The 22,462-nt window shown below is 44.5% G+C and overlaps 1 pseudogene; it reads left to right on the forward strand.

The window, feature by feature from the left end:
* The window catches only part of LOC141194422 (uncharacterized), a 64,853-nt pseudogene that overhangs the window by 32,318 nt on the left and 10,073 nt on the right, over positions 1 to 22,462 (forward strand).

A 22,462-nucleotide genomic window follows, 5' to 3' on the forward strand; every position in this document is an offset into this window, starting at 1 on the left:
GGGATGGCTTCTAAACCTAAAAAAATCCAGAGTGGAGCCAGTTCAGCTACAGGAATACTTAGGTATCCTGTTAGATTCAAGAAGTCAGGAATGCCATCTTCCGGAAGAGAAAGTCCAAAATATGATAGCCCGTGTGTCCTATGTGAGGAAGCATCCGGTTATGACACTAAGGGGAGCAATGTCCCTCCTCGGTTCTATGACTGCCTGCATCCCGGGTGTCCGCTGGGCTCAGTTGCACACCAGGGTCTTACAATGGGAGATTTTGAGGGCGGAAAAATCTCTAAGAGGGCACTTAGAAGGGCGACTGACCTTATCCTCAAAAACTTTACTTTCCCTAACATGGTGGACAAAGAAAGAAAATCTAGGCAGGGGCGTCCCATGGACAATACCGTCACCCCAGATTCTGATGACAGATGCAAGCCCCAGGGGGTGGGGGGCTCATCTAGACCAGGGTTCCCCAACTCCAGTCCTCAAGGCCCACCAACAGGTCATGTTTGCAGGATTTCCTTAGTATTGCACAGGTGATGTAATTATCACCTGTGCAATACTAAGGAAATCCTGAAAACATGACCTGTTGGTGGGCCTTGAGGACTGGAGTTGGGAAACCCTGATCTAGACGACCGAGTGGCTCAGGGAGTCTGGGCAAAGGGGGTGGAAGGTTCTTCCTCCAACATGAAAGAACTTCTGGCGGTGAAGTATGGCCTCTTGGAATTTCTAAACGTGTTAAAGGGTTACCACGTGAGAGTGTTCTCGGACAACCAAGTAGTGGTGGCATATCTAAATCACCAGGGGGGTACCCGGTCCATCTCCCTTCTTCAGGCGTCAAGCTCCATCCTCCACGTAGCAGAGAGGAATCTAGAGTCCTTATCAGCTCTGCACATAAAAGGGTCAATGAACGTCACGGCGGACTTCCTAAGCCGTACCCAGTTGAGACAGGGCGAATGGGAGTTGAACCAGCTAGTGTTCAAAAAAATCACGAGGGCTTGGGGAATCCCATGTATAGACCTATTCGCCAACTGGAAAAACAAAAAGGTGGACACGTTTTGCTCGATCGACCCCAGGGGGAACCCAGTAGCACTAGACGCTTTTTTGATTCCATGGGGCCACCAGCTAGTATATGCCTTTCCTCCGATTGCTCTCATTCCGGCAGTTCTGAGGAAGATCAGGGAAGACGAGGCGAATGCGATCCTGATCGCCCCTTTCTGGCCAAGAAGGCCTTGGTTTTCCTGGCTGAGGATCATGTCTGTCTCCGACCCCTGGGTCCTTCCGGAAGTTCCGGACCTGCTGTCTCAGGGTCCAGTACTACACCCGCAGGTAACAAACCTGCACTTGACAGCTTGGAATTTGAGAGGTCACTCTTGAGGGATAAAGGGTTTTCCCCCAATCTAATCTCTACCTTGCTGCAGAGTAGGAAACCTGTAACTACTAGGCTCTACAGGAAAACTTGGAAGAAATTCCTTTCCTTTGCAGGTACGGATATAGTAGGGGAGGCCCCCGTGGTTACCATCCTGGAGTTCCTTCAGAAGGGGTTGGAACTGGGGTTGGCCACGAGCACGCTGAAGGTTCAGGTGGCAGCTATGGGAGCCCTGTATAACTGCAACCTGGCAAGGGATAGATGGGTCTCCAGGTTCATCAGAGCATCTCATAGATCCAGGCCCATCCCCTCCCGGAAGGCTCCTCCGTGGGATTTAAATCTTGTTCTTTCAGCCCTGACCAGAGGCCCCTTTGAACCTCTAGGGGAAGCGTCCCTTAAAATCTTGTCCCTTAAGACGTCCCTTCTGGTAGCCCTCACCTCGGCTCGCCGCATTAGTGATATCCAAGCACTATCCGCAGGACCCCCTTTTACACAAATACTAGACGACAGAGTGACGCTTAGGACCGACCCTGCGTACCTTCCTAAGGTGGGATCCCTTTTTCACAGGTCACAGGAGGTTACCCTCCCTTCCTTCTGCGCAGCCCCAAAAAACAAGGGGGAAGAGGCCCTTCACACCTTGGACGTCAGGAGGTGCATTATGCAATATTTAGAGGCCACACGGGAGTGTAGGAAGGACAGGGCTCTTTTTGTGTGCTTCCAGGGATCTCGGAAGGGACAGAAAGCTTCCAAAGGAACCCTGGCAAGGTGGATAAGGGAAGCCATTTCCCTGGCTTATTCCTCAAGCGGGGAAACAGCGCCGGTGGGCTTAAGGGCGCACTCGACAAGGGCAGTGGCAGCCTCCTGGGCGGAGAAGGCCAGAGCTTCAATCGAACAGATATGTAGAGCGGCGACCTGGTCTTCTCCCTCCACGTTCTTTAAACACTACCGGCTGGATCTAACATCGTCTTCAGATCTTACCTTTGGCAGAAGGGTTCTGGAAGCGGTGGTCCCTCCCTAATCTTCACTGCTCTGCAATCTCTCCGTGGTGCCGTCATGGGGAAAGAGAAAGAGTAGTTACTTACCGGTAACGAAATTTCTCGGAACCCATGACGGCACCCGTACATTCCCTCCCCTTTTTTCTTACACATGGGTGTGCACAATCGTTACTACCTGTTGTTTAGTCACAGGGTGTGTCTGAAAAAAAAAAATATATATACATATATAGTATATATAATAAAAATGCCATATTTGGTGTTACTAACCTGGCGGTGCTCTGTAAACCAACTGATGCGGGAGAGAGGTGCCTCCCTTTTTATCTGCAGGTTTCCTGTCCTTGAAGGGCGGATCCCCTCTCTCCGTGGTGCCGTCATGGGTTCCGAGAAATTTCGTTACCGGTAAGTAACTACTCTTTTTCTGTGATGTTTTCTTGGTAGATAATGATACTATTACGTAAAGTACATTTTTACGGAGAGTTTAAGTAGAAATATTCAACAATATAAATTTTAAGGATATGTTATTCATAAATAATAATTGGTTTTCTTCTTGGCAGATGACTGTACCAGGAGATCAGAGGGACAGCTGACATCTTCAATTTTTAAATCAGATGATCTTGAGATCCCACAGGACACAATTGAAGTGAATGTCATTACTCCAGATATACCATCATCCCTTCACAGCAAAGATCTGTCATCTGATCATTTGAAACAGGTCCTGTCTTCTGATTCATTATCGACTACTAAGGAAAATCAAAGTCACAAAATAGGCATTAAAAAACGAATTGCTCCTAAAGCAAAGAAATCATTTTCATGTTCAGAATATGGAAATAGTTTTTCCCTCGAAAAGTCTTTTCTTAAACATCAAAGCATTCACACAGCAGAGAATAGATTTTTTTGTTTCAAGTGTGGGAATTTTTTTTAACCAGAAATCAAATTTTGTTAATCACCAGAGAAGTCACACAGAGGAGAAGCCATTTTCCTGTTCAGAAAGTGGAAAATGTTTTACAGAGAAATCAAGTTTAATCAAATATCAGAGAACTCACACAGGGGAGAAGCCTTTTTCCTGTTCAGAATGTGGGAAATGTTTTAGCCGGAAATCTCTGGTGCTTAACCAAACCTGAACTCACACAGTGGAGAAGCCTTTTTTCTGTTCAGACATGAGACCTAACGTGATGGAAGATTACAGTCCGGGGAAGATGGGAAACATTCATATAGACGGCCGGTGGAGATGTAATCAGTGAAGAAATCTGGCTAAATATGTTTCTGGAGCTGTAGTAGAAGATGAAGATGTCGTCCTCATCATGAAGTAGTTATTTCTCATGTCACATGTAATGAATATCTCCTGCAGTATTGCTAATGCCGATTGCAGTATCGGTAAATGAGACGAGAATTAGCTTTATGGAAGATGAGTCTTTGAGAAACGTATTCAGCTACAGACTCCAAGGAAGAAACTGCTTGTTGTCTGTGGCCTAAAATATATAGGTTTTATTACTAGATGTAAAGAAGAAAACTAAATACTGTAAAATAATAAATCTCCTCATATGTTTCCCCTTATTATCTCCAGTAATTGTATTATAACGCAGGATTTTTATGATGTTACATCGACTCATCTTCTTCTCATTCAGGTCTCTACAATATCGGATCCTCTCAGTGAAGATCTTCTATTTAAGAGAATTTTCCTTATGGACCCATCAAAGATGGATATGGACAGAGACAAGATGGCGGAGAGGATATTCCACCTCACCCTAGAGATCCTCTTCCGGCTTACTGGAGAGGTGAGAGATTCCAATGACGTCACATTGCATCATTCTTATCTATGGGAATAACAGATGGACAGAACTGGAGAGGTGAGGACTCTGGAAATGTCTGGAGTGAGATTGATTTATATGTCTTTCCATAACCAGGATTACATATTAGTGAAGACCTCTAGTGAGCGCTGTGAGGACCCTGTGTCTGAGGGATGGGAAAGACCCCTGAGCCCAATCACAGGGCATCCATCTCACCCCTTCATACATGAGGACATCAATGACCAGAAGATCGTAGAACTCACCTACAAAATGATTGAGCTGCTGACTGGAGAGGTGACACTGCTGGGAATGCTGGGACATTATACAGTAACGCTATGAAAGGATCGGGGGATGACGGTATCATTGTATGTGTCAGGTTCCTATAAGATGTCAGGATGTCACTGTCTATTTCTCCATGGAGGAGTGGGAGTATTTAGAAGGACACAAAGATCTGTACAAGGACGTCATGATGGAGGTTCCCCAGCCCCTCACATCACCAGGTAATAGACAGGACTAAACACACACTGCCTATAAATATCTGTATGTAAAGAATGAATTCAGTCCTGTATGTGTTTCCTCCAGATCTATCCAGTAAGAGGAGAACACCAGAGAGATGTCCCCGTCCTCTTCTTCCTCAGGACTGTAAACAAGAAGATACCAATGTTCCTCAGGATCATCAGGTAGATGGAGAGAAGGTGTCATGAGATCTCCCCTATGATGTGTAGACGGCTGTGAAGGTCTTGTGTTCAGTCTTGTTTTATCCACCAGTATTATATGGTTTATACTTGTGTAAAGAGAATGGTGGAGATGGCAGGATTAGAGCCGATCATAGATGGGACTTCTCCATCTGTCTGTGACTTTTACAATATTTGTTTCAGGGTGAAGATCTGCCCCATATTAATACTACAGAGACATATGTGAGGGGTGATGAGCGGTGTAAAGAGGAGATTCCTACATATGACTACCCAGGTGAGTAGTAACCACTAAATGCAGAGAAGTCACAGATTCTTCTCAGTCACCGGCTGTGGCTGCTTTATCGGTGGTGTAGTCCGGCCGTATTACAATTGTGTGATCACCATTTTTCCTCTAGACCACAGCATTCTCTTCCACCCAAAACTGTTCAAATGATTTTGGGCATTGAAACCCTTTTCCATAGAACTTACAACCTGGAGGATCCACCTACTCCCTGGGATTAGGAGACGCTGACCGTTACCTGCCCAGATCTGTAAACTGCAAAGCCAGAAAATCACTTGAAGAAAAATATTATGATAGGCCTGTAAGGGAAAGTGGAGGGTAATGATGCTGTTGGCTTCCTAGATCCCTGATATCTTATTGGATGAATCTACCTTCTCTCCCTTCTGTGCTGCTGAATGTGCTGATATGGTCCCTACAAGACCAGGTCCAGTCTTTCTGGCCAAACTTCACTTTTATGATCTACAACATTAAATGTGTAGTGAGGGCCAATTGTGAATTTCTGTACAATAACAGCAGAGTTTCCCTTTATCCTGACTTTTCAGTTTCTTTTAAAACCGACTAACTTCAAACCAGATTGTGATAAACTAAAAAAAAAAACATTACACCTGCGCCATGATATATCTCTAAGCTAAATTTAAGACGTCTCAGCTCTGTAGTATTATAAAAAGTTCTCTTTGAATGTCTGATATTTCTTCTTGAAACTCATCTGACAGAAAATATTGTCCCTTATGATAGTTTAGATTCCCAAGAGCCACCGAGCCCCATACTCCAATTACCGCAGAGAGGTTTCACCACTAGTTACTCATTACTTACTGATGGAGACTGTTGAGTTTGGTCATTTCAGTAGATGAGTTATTGTCTATACTCACAGTTTTGACTATAGTAGTTAGTGCCCAAAATACTCTGATTTAACCTCTTCCTGCAGCCAGTTTTGTGTTCCTATCAGGGCCCATTTTTCAAATCTGACATGTGTCACTTTATATGGTGATAACTTTGGAATTCTTCACAAAGGATAAAAGGAAACAAATGGACCTTACAAATAATATTCCATCTTCTCTTGAATCTGACAATCCCCTATATACGGTTGTACACTACTGTCTGGGCACATGGCAGGTTAAGAAGGGAAGGAGCGACATTTAGCTATTTGAATGCAGATCTTGCTGGGATAGTTTGCAGACACAATGTATTGGGGACACTGTTCATGGTCACTTGGCAGCTCAAAAGATGGCTACCACAAACAGGCTTGGCGTTATCTACTCCATTTTCCAGATCCCAGGCTTTGCCTTCCTCAACATCCTTTAACCCCTCTACGTGGATTTGGACTTAGACAGAGACCCCCTAAGCTTGGGCCACAGTGTTACGTAATGTTCTGTGGTGTGAGATGGCAAGAAGAATAGTCAGGTAGCCGGGTCAGAACATGGAGGTCAGAGAAAATACGAAACCACACAAAAGTAGTCAGTAAACGGGCCGAGGTCACAACAGAAACAAATACACAAGTCGGGACCTGAGCACAGAGGACTGAACCAGAGGAGAACAAGGCTGTATCTGGCAGCTTCCAGCAATATGCTTCCAGCTTTAGTAGGGTGCGGTGCTTTCCAAATGGCTGAAGCAGGGAGCAGATTACTCCAGCTGGACAGCACACACCCCCATACTGCCAGACTGGATGGTACTACTGGTCCCAGCAACCCTAATCTTAGTGGCTGGACAGAGCCTGCGCCGCTGAGAGCTTCAGGTTCTGACGTCTCCTCCATCACCAGCGCCGCCTGCAGGATGAATAAGGCGGCGCCTGGTGACAGAAGCAGACATTACAGGAGCAGATCCCAGAGGAGATGGGACCCACCATTTACAGAAGCCCTAATATGACATAATAACAGAAAACCAGAGCAGTAGAAATCCCCATAAAGTGACTCCATTTTGGAAATTATAACTCTCAGTGAATTAATGTATAGGAGTAGTGACTATTTTGACTCCACAGGCACTTTCCGGAAATTAGCACACAGTGGATGATGGAGAGTGAAAATTACAAATATATAATTTCATTACCCAACACATAGTGCCCAGATTGTGCTCCAGGAGACACACACCATCAATTAAGTGGGTTCTTCTCACTATAGTAATGTCAAATACATGGATGCTAAATGTGGTTTGGGCGCACTGCAAGGCTCAGAAGTGAGGGGGAGATCTGACTTTGGGGGAGCAGATATTGCTGGATTGGTTTATGGAAGCCATGTTGCTTTTCAAAAGCCTTTGAGCCACTAATAATGTGGAAACCTCTGTTTTTCCATTGACAGATGATGGACCTGAGTGGGGACTTGTTTTTTATGAGATGAGCAGAAGTTTTTATTGGTATTATTTTTGCCTACATAACATTGTTTGGCTGCTTTTTATTCCATATTTGGGAGGCAGAATTAACAAACAGTTGGACACTACGATCCACTGGTTCATCCTATGAGGTTTTCTATTAGACTGTGAACTGTTATTGTCTTGGTGAATAATGACGGATAACATAGGGCACAATTAAAAAAAAATCACAGAAAAAGATACAGCCTTACTAACACCAAATCATATAAGAAATGCACTAGCAGGATGCCGCTGACCCCCATGATAATGGTGGGGGCAGCACAGGTGCAAAATACTGATGAAGCAACCACTCACAATCATACCAATTCATGGAGGGTGTGGTTGCCTAGTATTAAAGATGCACACAGAGGAAGCTTGCATAGGACGCCAGTCACACAGGTAGGTTTGATGCACAGTGTCTGGCTTAGCCTAATGATGCCCATACTATTACATCAGGAAGGTTGCCCAGCACTATATCAGTGCACCCCACATGGACAGACACCCCAGTACACCCAACCAACACTAAAATGCTAATGCATTTGTTATCTGATTTGGTGTTGGTAAGGCTGATTTTTTTCTGTGATGTTTTCTTGCTAAATAATGATACTTTTACACAAAGTTCATTTTTACAGAGAGTTTAAGTAGAAATGTTCAACAGTATAAATTTTAAGGATATGTTATTCATAAATAATAATTGGTTTTATTCTCGGCAGATGACTGTACCAGGAGATCAGAGGGACAGATGACATCTTCAATTTTTAAATCAGATGATCTTGAGATCACACAAGATACAATTGAAATGAATGCCATTACTCCAGATATACCATCATCCCTTCACAGCAAAGATCTGTCATCTGATCATTTGAAACAGGTCCTGTCTTCTGATTCATTACAGACTACTAAGGAAAATCAAAGTCACAAAATAAGCATTAAAAAACAAATTGCACCGAAAGCAAAGAAGCCATTTTCATGTTCAGAATATGGTAATAGTTTTTCCCTCGAAAAGTCTTTGCTTAAACATCAAAGCATTCACACAGCAGAGAATAGATTTTTTTGTTTCAAGTGTGGGAAATTTTTTAACCAGAAATCAGATCTTGTTAATCACCAGAGAAGTCACATAGAGGAGAAGCCATTTTCTTTTTCAGAAAGTGGAAAATGTTTTACAGAGAAATCAGGTTTAATCAAATATCAGAGAAATCACACAGGGGAGAAGCCTTATTCATGTTCAGAATGTGGGAAGTGTTTTAGCCGGAAATCAGATTTGGTTGAGCATAAGAGAACTCACACAGGGGAGAAGCCTTTTTCCTGTTCAGAATGTGGAAAATGTTTTAGCCGGAAATCAGATTTGGTTGAGCATAAGAGAACTCACACAGGGGAGAAGCCTTTTTCCTGTTCAGAATGTGGAAAATGTTTTAGATTGAAATCAAGTTTTATCAGACATCAGAGAACTCACACAGGGGAGAAGCCTTTTTCATGTTCAGAATGTGGGAAATGTTTTAGCCGGAAATCAGATTTGGTTGAGCATAAGAGAACTCACACAGGGGAGAAGCCTTTTTCCTGTTCAGAATGTGGAAAATGTTTTAGCCGGAAATCAGATTTGGTTGAGCATAAGAGAACTCACACAGGGGAGAATCCTTTTTCCTGTTCAGAATGTGGAAAATGTTTTGGATTGAAATCAAGTTTTATCAGACATCAGAGAACTCACACAGGGGAGAAGCCTTTTTCATGTTCCATATGTGGAAAATGTTTTAGATTGAAATCAAGTTTTATCAGCCATCAGAGAATTCACACAGGGGAGAAGCCTTTTTCCTGTACAGAATGTGGAAAATGTTTTAGATTGAAATCAAGTTTTAGCAGACATCAGAGAACTCACACAGGGGAGAAGCCTTTTTCCTGTTCAGAATGTGGAAAATGTTTTAGATTGAAATCAAGTTTTATCAGCCATCAGAGAATTCACACAGGGGAGAAGCCTTTTTCCTGTTCAGAATGTGGAAAATGTTTTAGATTGAAATCAAGTTTTATCAGACATCAGAGAATTCACACAGGGGAGAAGCCTTTTTCCTGTTCAGAATGTGGAAAATGTTTTAGATTGAAATCAAGTTTTATCAGCCATCAGAGAATTCACACAGGGGAGAAGCCTTTTTCCTGTTCAGAATGTGGAAAATGTTTTAGCCGGAAATCAGATTTGGTTGAGCATAAGAGAACTCACACAGGGGAGAAGCCTTTTTCCTGTTCAGATTGTGGAAAATGTTTTAGCCGGAAATCAGATTTGGTTGAGCATAAGAGAACTCACACAGGGGAGAAGCCTTTTTCATGTTCAGAATGTGGGAAATGTTTTAGATTGAAATCAAGTTTTATCAGACATCAGAGAACTCACACAGGGGAGAAGCCTTTTTCATGTTCAGAATGTGGGAAATGTTTTACAGTGAAATCAAGTTTTATCAGCCATCAGAGAATTCACACAGGGGAGAAGCCTTTTTCCTGTTCAGAATGTGGAAAATGTTTTATCCGGAAATCAGATTTGGTTGAGCACCAGAGAACTCACACAGGGGAGAAGCCTTTTTCCTGTTCAGAATGTGGGAAATGTTTTAGCTGGAAATCAGTTTTGGTTACGCACAAGAGAAATCACACACGGGAGAAGCCTTTTTCCTGTTCAGAATGTGGGAAATGTTTTATCCAGAAATCAGTTTTGGTTAAGCACCAGAGAATTCACACAGGGGAGAAGCCTTTTTCCTGTTCAGAATGTGGGAAATGTTTTAGCTGGAAATCAGTTTTGGTTACGCACAAGAGAAAGCACACAGGGGAGAAGCCTTTTTCCTGTTCAGAATGTGGGAAATGTTTTAGCTGGAAATCAGTTTTGGTTACGCACAAGAAAAATCACACACGGGAGAAGCCTTTTTCCTGTTCAGAATGTGGGAAATGTTTTAGCTGGAAATCAGTTTTGGTTAAGCACCAGAGAACTCACACAGGGGAGAAGCCTTTTTCCTGTTCATAATGTGGGAAATGTTTTAAAGATAAATCAGATTTGGTTAAGCACCAGAGAACTCACACAGGGGAGAAACCTTTTTCCTGTTCAGAATGTGGGAAATGTTTTGTGAAGAAATCATCACTTCTTAGTCACCAGAGAACTCACACAGACGAGAAGCCATTTTCATGTTCTTAATGCGGGAAATGTTTTACACGGAGATCAACTCTTAACAAACTTCATAGACGTCACACAGGGGAGAAGCCTTTTTCATTTTTAACTGAAAATTATATCTTCATAAAGGGGTTGTCCACTACTAGACCAACTCCTTCTCATTCCTCATGTTTGGCCTTTTTAAAATAAAAACACTCATACCCACTTCCTGTTCTGGCGCCGTTCCATTGGTGTCACAACTCGCGTTTCCTTAAGGATGTTACATCACACAAGATTGTTACATCACACAATCCTGCTCCCAATCAACGCCACCTTTAGACGTATTGTACATCAACAGGAAGGACATGGCCTGGACACAGCATCAAGGGAACGCACACACTGAGAGCACTCTCTTCAGACCGTGTTCCTGGGGGAATTATAAGCAATTTACAGCCTCAAACATGACGTTCGATATGGGAAAGAAAGAAGAGATCGGAGGTTAATCTGAGGTCCTCCACCTCTGTCAGCATGTCTGGTATGCAGCGTTTCTTATGGAAGGTCTTATCTTCCTGCTCCGGAGCCATTACTGCCTCACCTCAGCATGGAAAAAGAAGCAGCCTTAACCCTCATGATGCCAGACAGCTCCAGGCTGTAAGTCCTGCACCAACTTCTCTCTTAATGTAGGCCTCACAAGAAAACAGCTCCACAAATCTCCTTGTACTCTCACCAAAGCCCACATACTGAGCAGCGCATGCTTCACAGGGACATTTACCCCCCAGACACAGGGAATTCTGATATGGAGAACAACATAACTTATTTGTATATCAGATTACGTCTATCCCGACTAAAGAAGACATGGAGCAATATATTCAGAGGCTGGAGACCACATACAATACTGAAATACGTCCCCTCACTTCTATCCTGTCACAGCTTACTGACAAGATACAGAGATTAGAGGATAATGTCGTCCAAGTTAGAGGCCATCATAATGCTCAGAAACTAACACTGGATCTTCACAGCCAGTAAATAAACCATCTGTTTAATATGGTTGATGATCAAGAAAATCACAATAATATCTGGATAAGGGGTATACCTGAAAGCATCATTGCACAAGTGATTATGCCAACACTGCGATCATTATTCAATAATATCCTTGGTGATCCTATTGATAAGGAGGTGGAGATTTTAAAGGCGCACCGTACAATAGGCAATCATGCCCAGATCCTGAGCGTTCAAGGGACATTATGTGTCGCATACATATTTTCAATGTAAAAGAGGCCATTGTGAGGAAAGCAGAGGAGTTTGATCCTGGTGATTTCAATGGAAAACGCATATAATTGCTCACATATCTATCCTGAATGACACTTGCTAAAAGAAGGGTATTGAAACCACTACTTGATGCCATCCGGGAAAATGGCCTGATGTACTCCTGGGGGTACCCATTCCAGCTGTATATTTTCAAAGATCCAATCAACATGAGACCTTTCTGTGATGCCCTGGACATTCCCTATATCTGACTGGCCACCTGCTCCACCATTGCCACAGAGAGTTCCAGCACGTCGCAGAAGGTGTTAAGTGGATCAGGAACTTGATGGTGATGCAGCCAGATGGGAGAGGAACCTGCCAATCATATGAGCTCCTGAAATGAATCTTGCCTTCCCTGATGAGAGACAGTTTGCAGATGCTTACTTATTTCTTTAAGCATATAATTAGATATATCTAAATAGAGCATTAGGTGCCACTCTTCCACTATATAGAATGTCTAAGTTCATATAAGATCTTAGACCGGCATATAAGTTGAGTTCACATGATACTACTGTAATATCAGGCTGTATTACTTTACTTGCTTTATATTCCATGGTTCCACCTAATAGGAATCCTAGAACTGAAAGTTTGACTTGCGCCTGTAAAGACAACCCCCAGTTAGGGACTTGCATTGGGATCTGCTTGTTTCGCAATTTCCTACTGTTTTGATATATTCATAATCTATACTTCTTAGACACTGAGAGGTAGATGTTACTATCTACCGTCTATACGTCATCTTTTCTTTTAATCTTTCTCTCTTCCCCCTCCTCCTTTTTTTCATATAATATGGCACAACTCAAAACTTGTTCATTGAATGTCAGAGGACTTAATGTTCCAGAGAAAGGAGCTCAAGTGTTTTATCGTAGGCATAAACAGCACGTACATTTTCTCTTTCTTCAGGAGTCACACTTTAGAGGCGATCATATACTATACCTCAGATTACTAATAGATATTATTCATCTTGGCGTCCCAGAAAAATGCAGTTTTGAAGTCTAAGGTGCTGAGTATAGGCCGCCACAGATCACTGCTGCATACTATTGTAGAAACACTGTCTGACACGGAGAGGAGGTATGCGTTTGTTAAGATCTCCATCTACTCCAAAATTTTGACTTTGGAAAAGTTCTATCTCCCTAATTGTGACCAAATTAAGACATACCGTCATAACTTAAACAAACTAAAATATTTTGCGGCGGACCTTATCATCATTGGAGGTGACTTTAATTTTGTCTTGGATCCTTCTTTAGATGCGTCCCTGGGCTGGAGCCACCAATCTAAAACACAAACAAAAGCTTTGCTAATTGTGCTTTGGTCTCAACCGGGCGATGTATGTAGGATACTACATCCAGACGTAAAGAATTATACCTATTATTCTCCTTTACACAATATGCATAGCAGTATAGTCCTTTTCTTAATTAGCCGTCACTTGCCTACATGGCAACCTACATCTCAGGTAGGAACTGCTGTATGGTGAGATCATGCTCCTGTATATTGTAATCTGACTATACGTGACTCCACCAAGGCTTCAGATGTTGGAACTTAAATGATAATCTGCTGAAAGACTCACTCTGTGTCCCAGACCTTCTTGAGACTATAGACTGCTTCAAATATATGAGCATGATGAAATGCCTTACCATTTAAATGGGAAGCACTCACATGCGTCCTCAGAGGGATAATAATAAAAAATACAGTACAGACCAAAAGTTTGGACACACCTTCTCATTTAAAGGTTTTCCTGTATTTTCATGACTATGAAAATTGTACATTCACAATGAAGGCATCAAAACTATGAATTAACACATGTGGAATTATATACTTAACAAAAAAGTGTGAAACAACTGAAAATATCTCTTATATTCTAGGATCTTCAAAGTAGCCACCTTTTGCTTTAATGACTGCTTTGCACACTCTTGGCATTCTCTTGATGAGCTTCAAGAGGTAGTCACCGGAAATGGTTTTCACTTCACATGTGTGCCCTGTCAGGTTTAATAAGTGGGATTTCTTGGGGTTGGGACCATCAGTTGTGTTGTGCAGAAGTCTGGTGGATACACAGCTGATAGTCCTACTGAATAGACTGTTAGAATTTGTATTATGGCAAGAAAAAAGCAGCTAAGTAAAGAAAAACGAGTGGCCATCATTACTTAAAGAAATGAAGGTCAGTCAGTCCGAAAAATTGGGCAAACTTTGCAAGTGTCCCCAAGTGCAGTTGCAAAAACCATCAAGCGCTACAAAGAAACTGGCTCACATGAGGACCGCCCCAGGAAAGGAAGACCAAGAGTCACCTCTGCTTCTGAGGATAAGTTTATCCAAGTCACCAGCCTCAGAAATCTCAGGTTAACAGCAGCTCAGATTGGAGACCAGGTCAATGCCACACAGAGTTCTAGCAGCAAACACATCTCTTTAGCAACTGTTAAGAGGAGACTTTGTGCAGCAGGCCTTCATGGTAAAATAGCTGTTAGGAAACCACTGCTAAGGACAGGCAACAAGCAGAAGAGACTTGTTAGGGCTAAAGAACACAAGGAATGGACATTAGACCGGTGGAAATCTGTGCTTTGGTCTGATGAGTCCAAATGTAAGATCTTTGGTTCCAACCACCGTGTCTTTGTACGACGCAGAAAAGGTGAACGGATGGACTCTACATGCCTGGTTTCCTCCGTGAAGCATGGAGGAGGAGGTGTGATGGTGTGGGGGTGCTTTGCTGGTGACACTGTTGGGGATTTATTCAAAATTGAAGGCATACTGAACCAGCATGGCTACCACAGCATCTTGCAGCAGCATGCTGTTCCATCCGGTTTGCGTTTAGTTGGACCATCATTTATTTTTCAACAAGACAATGACCCCAAACACACCTCCAGGCTGTATAAGGGCAATTTGACCAAGAAGGAGAGTGATGGGGTGCTACGCCAGATGACCTGGCCTCCACAGTCACCAGACCTGAACCCAATCGAGATGGTTTGGGGTGAGCTGGACCGCAGAGTGAAGGCAAAAGGGCCAACAAGTGCTAAGCATCTCTGGGAACTCCTTCAAGATTGTCGGAAGACCGTTTCCAGTGAGTACCTCTTGAAGCTCATCAAGAGAATGCCAAGAGTGTGCAAAGCAGTCATCAAAGCAAAAGGTGGCTACTTTGAAGAACCTGGAATATAAGACATATTTTCAGTTGTTTCACACTTTTTTGTTAAGTATATAATTCCACATGTGTTAATTCATAGTTTTGATGCCTTCAGTGTGAATGTACAATTTTCATAGTCATGAAAATACAGAAATTTCTTTAAATGGGAAGGTGTGTCCAAACTTTTGGTCTGTACTGTAGATAAAGGCTAAAAAAAGGAGAGAACAGCTAAAGTCTCCCATTTGCTTGAACAGATTGATCTGCTTCCCTCCAGGTATACGCAGACCTGCTTAACGCTAGAAGGGAGCTAAAGTAGTTTTATGGATGGGGTACTCGCAAATATTGTGTAATTTCAGGGCACCTACTTATGGAAGGAACCAAGTGGAAACTTCCATTCTCGGTACTAGATATGGGGCCTCCTCGAGAAAATTGCTTAAAATGTTGTACACTAAAGTTAATATATAAGGCGTGGGATAGGGGTAAAATTTTTCTGGGGATTGGAAAGTACTCAAACTATACCCCTTTATGGCACAACTATAACTTACCAGAGCTACATAAACTAAAAAATGTTATCGAGTGGGAGGATAGGGGTATATGTTTGGTGTCACAACTCTTGAGGGATGGATTATTCAAGATGTTTGAACAAATAAAGTCAGATTTTAACCTTCCACATAGGGTGTTTTATCAATATCTGCAAATACATCTTGCATATAGTAGAATAAACGCCATACTGATTGACATCACCCAATAGATACCATTACTACATCGATGGATACAAAAGGTCTAATATCCCTTTTTTATAGGCAGTTACTGGCCCTACATTTGGATAAATATCCTTTGATAGTTAAGACAAAATGGGAGGAGGATGTGGGTCCCTTATCTGAGGAGCATTGGGGGAAATACTGGATTTGACACCGAAACTTTCATTGTCGGAGTCACAAAGATTGTCCCGAATTCTTCTAATTCATGGGATATATAGATCCCCAAGTATTTTATTTAAAATTTAAATACAAACGGATGACACATGTCCTAGATGTGGTCAAAAGGACGACCACCTGGTGCATATGATGTGGGAATGTGTAAATATTAGCGACTACTGGAACATGGTGATCGCTCTTGTACTATCTGTATTTGGGATACAACTTCAGTTGGAACCTAAAATCTGTATCCTAGGACTCCTGGGAGAGGACGTAGACCCAGACTCCCATATGGCAATAGTTAGCTCAAGAATATTATTCCAAGCCAGAAACTTGTTGGCACTACATTGGATAGACAATTCTCCCCCAACGATAACAGAACTAAAACCCAGTATAAATAACACTCTACGCTTGGAAAGTGGAGCTTATATAAAAAGGAACGCTCTCAAGAAATTCATACACATATGGGAGCAGTGGTTAAATACTCCAGGTATTTCTTCAGAAATACTCTACTGGACCATTTGTACATGTCCCTGCTGTAAACCAGGAATTTATATCCTTATATGTAAATAATAATTGTCTCAGTCCACACAATTGCCCATTCTTAGATATATTCTTTTTCTTTTGACGTCGCAATAGGGAAAAAAAAGCCGCCAGGAAGTATTCAGATATTTATGTACAAATGTATAATTACTGTTCCAAAACCTTGTACTATAGAACAATATTGGGTTTTATTTCACTGTAAACCGGTTCTTGTATTTACTGTTTTTTCTTTATTTTTATTTTTTTTGTCACAGAGTTTATATGACAAAAACAAAATGTTGGTCTTTCTTTTGTTAAATAAAAATGATCTGATTGAAAAAAAGAAAGGAGCGAAGGTCTTTACTAGATCAAACGTATACAAAATATCAAGATCGCATGTGAAGGTACTCTTATGAATTCACAGATAAATGTGGTCTCTCATTGACAAGGAGGTTACATCCACGAGTTTCCAAAACAAAAGGGGCACCCGGCTATAAATTCATAACCCCACTGACATAGCGGAAGCATTTCATTGCTGTTATAGCTCACTACATAGTATTCATGGAAAATACCATGACATGCCACCTTATAGTATTAAAACAAAAATTGACAAATATATTAAGGACACTGCCGTTCCTTCCTTACAGACCCCTGAGCAGGAGATACTAGACAAAGCTTTCACTGAACAAGAGATAGGAGAGGCCAATAAATCATTCCCTATCGGGAAGAGCTCTGGGCCAGATGGATTCAATAATAGATTTTATAACATGTTTGCACCTCTGTTATTACCATTAGTGTTCAATAATATCTCAGAAGACTCCCCTTTGCCCCCCAATCACTTGAGGCTCACATAACAGTTGTATCAAAGCCTGGAAAAGAACTAAATGCCTGCCCTAATGTTCATCCAATTTCATTAATATATACATCAAAATATTCTCTAATATAATTGCACCATGGCTCTCCCACTACCTACCCTCAATTGTTAGCAATGATCAGGTTGGCTTTGTTAAGGGTAGAGAAGTGCGTGATAATACCAATAAAACGTTGTTAGTTTCACGTGCAAAAAAAACAGGGGATCCCAATGTGCCTTGTTTCTGTGGACGCTGAAAAAGTGTTTGACAGAATGAACTGGACTTTCTTGAAGAGCACCTTACGAAAAATTGGGTTGGACTCTTGTTATCTAAAATTCTATCCTTCTACACTGACCCTAAAGCGATAGGGTAAACGCCTTCTATATCACACATTTTCTATTAAAAATGAGACAAAGCAAGATTGTCCCTTATCACCTCTGCTATACACATTGGTGATGGAACATTTCGCGGTAGCATTACAAAAAAATCCAGATATTAGTGGAGTTACTATAGGCTCACATCACTATAAACTAGCTCTATACGCAGATGACCTGTTGCTCTATTTTCAAACCCAATTATCTCATTTCCTTCTATACTAAAGGAATTCGAAGAATTTGGCCAAGTAAGCGATTTTAAAGTCAACTACTCTAAATCAGAAGCAATAACATAAGACAACAGCTAATTTTTAACTTTCCCTTTAAGTGGCAGAAAGACACATCTAAAAACCTCGGTATACAAATTGCAGGGAACATGGATGATCTGTATAGTTTAAATTATATCACTGTCCTTGAACAAACTCTTCAAAATGTAATGAATTATAAATTCAAACCCTTGTCCTGGTTTGGTTGTATTTATGTGATAAAATGGACATTTTGCCAAAACTTCTTTATATATTCCAGACCGTTCCTGTCTGCGTTCCTCAGACCTTTTTCTCCCATCTCGACAACGCTATTAGGTAGTATGGGGAACGTCGAGGTCTAGAATACGTTTTAAAATATTGTGCTGTTCCAAAAATAAAGGGGGTACTAGTATGCCTGATCTAAAAAAATTACCATCAATCTTTGATTCTTATGAGAGCACTGGACTGGTTCACATGTGTGGAACATAAGCAATGGGTGAAACTGGAAGAGGACCTCTATCCGTGGATACTCACATCTCTACCTTGGATTGACTAAATACATGTACAAACTAAACAATTACCAATACCCATTCAACACATTTTGAAAACATGGGATCAAGTCTTAATCTCTTCATTTATACCACGTAGGTTGGGTCCATTAACGCCCTTGTTTGGCAACCCAGATTTTCCCTCTGCTTCAGGTACGGACTCATTTCTAATCTGGGACTGATCTGATGGGGTTAGATTGAGACACGTTCTCATGGGATCAGGCTCTTTTCCTTCCTTTATAGAACTTCGTGGCTCCTTTCTAATTAGGAGTCTATCCTGCCTGGCTTATTTCCAGCTCATTTATAAATTCTCACATGTTACTAGTATAAAGGATGAACTCACTCCGTTTGAACCCATAATCACTCAAGTAGGTCTTTGTACTAAACTTCTATCTTGCATATGTAGCACCCTGAGGACTCGGCTGCTACAGGGGTATTACACCTCAAGCCAGAGGTGTGGTATTCCACTCCCGGGTAAGGATGGAGTGTGGAACTGAGCTAGTAGGCTGCATGCACTACATACATCCCATTTCCGGGGGACAGATCGACGGTACTCCCACCAGTTTATGTGCAGGTACGACAGTGTCTGTCCCTGGCTGGAGTGGGAGGGGGGTGGAACATCCCAGTAGTGTAGGGGCAGATAGGGGGGAGCAGTCTGGGTAAGGCTAGGAGCTCATTGGGTGCTGGTCACCTGAGCTCACACACAGAGGGAGTATATAAGGTGGGCACCATCTTAGGACAGGGTCTTTTGTAGAGTGGGTCAGTCTGTCAGAGTTGAGTCAGAGGAGCAGAGCAGAGAAGCTCAGCCAGAAGGGCTGACAGGGAGTTGTGGTTCCGGCTGGGCCCAGCTCCAAGGCCAAGACTGAGAGAGACAGAGAGGAGTCAGAAGGACCCAGAGAGAGAAGAAGAAGGAACCCCAAGACCCCAGAATACAAGCAGCAGGGTGAAGGGTTGGCACCCAGGGTACCGGATCCCAAGCTGGCAGAGGACAAAGCACACCTTAGCCAGAGACCGGAGGTCGTGGGCAGGATCTGCCACGACCCTCACTAAATCCACTAGGAAGGCATACCAGGTATAGGGTCAGGGAACCCAGAAGGGGTGTACCCACCAAGAGACCTGAGGGAGCCGGACATAGGTGGATCCCTGGTGAGAACGGCCAGAAGAGAGGGAAAGTCAGACAGGAGCTCAGGACCACGCTCCAGAATTACTTGGGGGTTGGCCGAGTCCAGGACCTGGTGGACGCAGCACGGCTCGGGTGGTCGCTTCAGGCCAGAAGTGACCATAAGAACACCCGTAAGTAAAAACCCCTGAACTGCACAGCCCGACTCTGAGTCTTCTTGCTGATTCATCCTGCACCTTCACAACCACCATCCTCTACCCCTGACCCCCTGAGGCTATACCCCTCCCGTTGGGGGTTATACTATCACAGCTGCACACACACCACCAGCCTCAGCGGACCCTTCTGCAGCGGCGGCCTTTTGACCGCAAATCAACGGGTGGCGTAGTCGACACTAAGGACCTTTAACAACATCTGTAAAGACTGCCACACACTGAGTTTGACACCCTGGGCACGGACCGGGTCGCCGCCACTCGGAGACTACAACCCCCATCTGATCCGGCTCCGGGTAATCCCCAAACAGCACTGGCCCAGGGGGCGCGTCAACTTTGGCGTAGTCGGCAGGATTTCGTGCCCACAACCACCGGGTACTGCGTGCCTGAAGAGAAGTTCAAATTTACCTTAAGAAGAAGTCTCCCGCCGGTTCCAGAGGGTCCCCGCCATGGGACGCCATCACGGATCGTTTCCCGCCGGTTGCCCGCCATCTGCAGCTTTTTCCCGCCATCCACGGAGTTTCCCGCCACTGGGAGGCGATTCCCGCCATTTCCAGAAGATTTCCCGCCTTGGAAGAGCGGACGCCATTATGGGCGTGCCAGAGGGTGGCAAGAGGTCACCTCCCATCGTGGGCCAGGTCAAGGAATGGCGCCAAAAGCGGAAACCGCCCCCACCAACAGAGACTGTGATGCTAGAGATGTCCATCAGCGTGAGAGAACTGCCCCTGGAACTGACAATCACAAAGTTGCCCCGGGACCACCTTCAATGTGGGAGGAGACAGAACAAAAGAACGAAGATGGGTGCAGCCTGGAGGAGTCTGGAGAGAGCGCACCCGGAGACAAGAAGTCTGGAGAGGACTCCGGAGAAGTCGTACCCGGAGATGGAAGGAGAGTCAGGCAGCACCGACCCAGTGGTCAGGAGCCTGCTGCAAGCAACAACCCCACTAGGCTTAGTGGAAATCCTGGCACAGCTCCCCCGAGACCGGGAGTGTGCGCAGACCGAGCTGGAGCGCCTCGCACGGAGGATGGCCCAGGTGCAGCGAGAGACGCTGACGGAGTGGAGCCGAGAGATGGCCCTGCAGGCAAGAACCCACCAGCGAAGCACGCCACCCGAGACGAGGAGACAGACCGCCTCTGAGGATGGTGCAGGAGGAGTGAAGGCCGGAGACGGCGCCGAGGAGGGAGCTGAACAGACGGAGGCAGGTAAAGGGGACGTCACTACCCCGAGCCGAGAAACCGTGAGCCTGCCCCAGCTCCCCGTCGCAGAGCCCGAAATTCCCCCTGCCGTGCCCGTCGCTGCATCGTCACCGCTCCAGACAAGGCCTCAAGCAGAAGCCGCGGCCGCGACCCCTGTGACGTCACACGCCTCAACCCTGAGCGCGGCAAAGCAGGAAACACCACCGGCCTGGTCGCAAGGTCTAGTACCCCCGGGCGCCGCAGTTCCCACAGCGCCCTCTACCTCCACTGAGCCACCGGCCTGGTCGCTGGGCCAAGTAACCCCGGGCGCCGCCGTCTTCACGGTGCCCTTTACGTTCAGGGTACCCCAGGCCTGGTCGCAAGGCCTGGCGAACCCGGGCGCCGCTTCCACCACCGCGCCCTCAACATCTAGAGTGCCGCACCTGGGTGAAGACTTGTTTGCCCAGCACACGTGCCCGGATGGGCAGCCCTTTGTGTGGCCACCGGAGTTCCACCATCCCCGACTCCGGAAAGAAAGACCCCTAGATGAGCCCCTGATTCCGGTTCCGAAGCCCGTTAAGATCACCCCCACTCTCATTGGAGGAAGCGCAGTTTGCGTGGGACCCCACCGGAGGAGACCTCATGGGATTCACCCAAGAGACTCGGGCAGCCGCAGCTGAGCGTGCGGAGTGCTGCCGGCAGCAGTTAGAGGTCTTTGACCGGGAGCGAAGAGAGAGGCGGGTCCGAGAGCAGCGGCTGCAGGAACAGAGTGCAGAGCAGAAGAGCCGGACCAGGAGGAACCCCCGTGCAGCCCACGGTCCCCGTGCCACCGGGACTGTAATTAAATTCCAGCTGCAGCACGGTTGGGGTTTCATCAGGGATCATCACACCCCCGGCGACGTCTTTGTCACCCGCAGAGACGTGGAGTCCCATCTGCCGGAGGGACACAGAGGTCGTGACCTATATGTAGGGGACGAGGTCACGTTCACCCGGCACAAGTGTGCCAAAGGACCCTACGCCCTCCATGTACACCGGCTGACGGAGGAGGAGCTACGGTGTGAAGAGGAGCAAGAGGATCTGGACGGGTCTGAAGGAGGAGCAGGAGTACGCCGTCATTAAAGTACGGTAAAGAGACTGTACATAGTTACCCGTCAGGGTATAAGAACTGTTACTGCTGCTAGTTAAAATATAGTCCCCGTTGGGACCAGCAAATTGAACTGAAACCCGTGTGTCCCTATTCCCACTGACCGAGGACTGAGAGCGGTCATTCCTTCCTGATACCTGGCCGAGGACTGAGAGCGGCCATACCTTCCCTTGTATATAGTTGCGCTTTCTAAGGCGCCCCCTACCGGTTTTATAGGAAACTGTTGTCTTTACTACAAGAGACTGTCGCACTTTACCCGGTCACAAGTTGCACCGTGGCCGGAGGAACAAGAGTGTTATTTATGAAAAGCTTTATATGAAAAGTTTATGCTGATAATATATGATGTTTTATATGTTTATGTTTTATGAAAAAAAAA

Source organism: Phyllobates terribilis, unplaced genomic scaffold, assembly GCF_046119375.1.
Source record: "Phyllobates terribilis strain yellow unplaced genomic scaffold, ASM4611937v1 Scaffold_71__1_contigs__length_7168151, whole genome shotgun sequence".
Lineage (NCBI taxonomy): Eukaryota > Metazoa > Chordata > Amphibia > Anura > Dendrobatidae > Phyllobates > Phyllobates terribilis.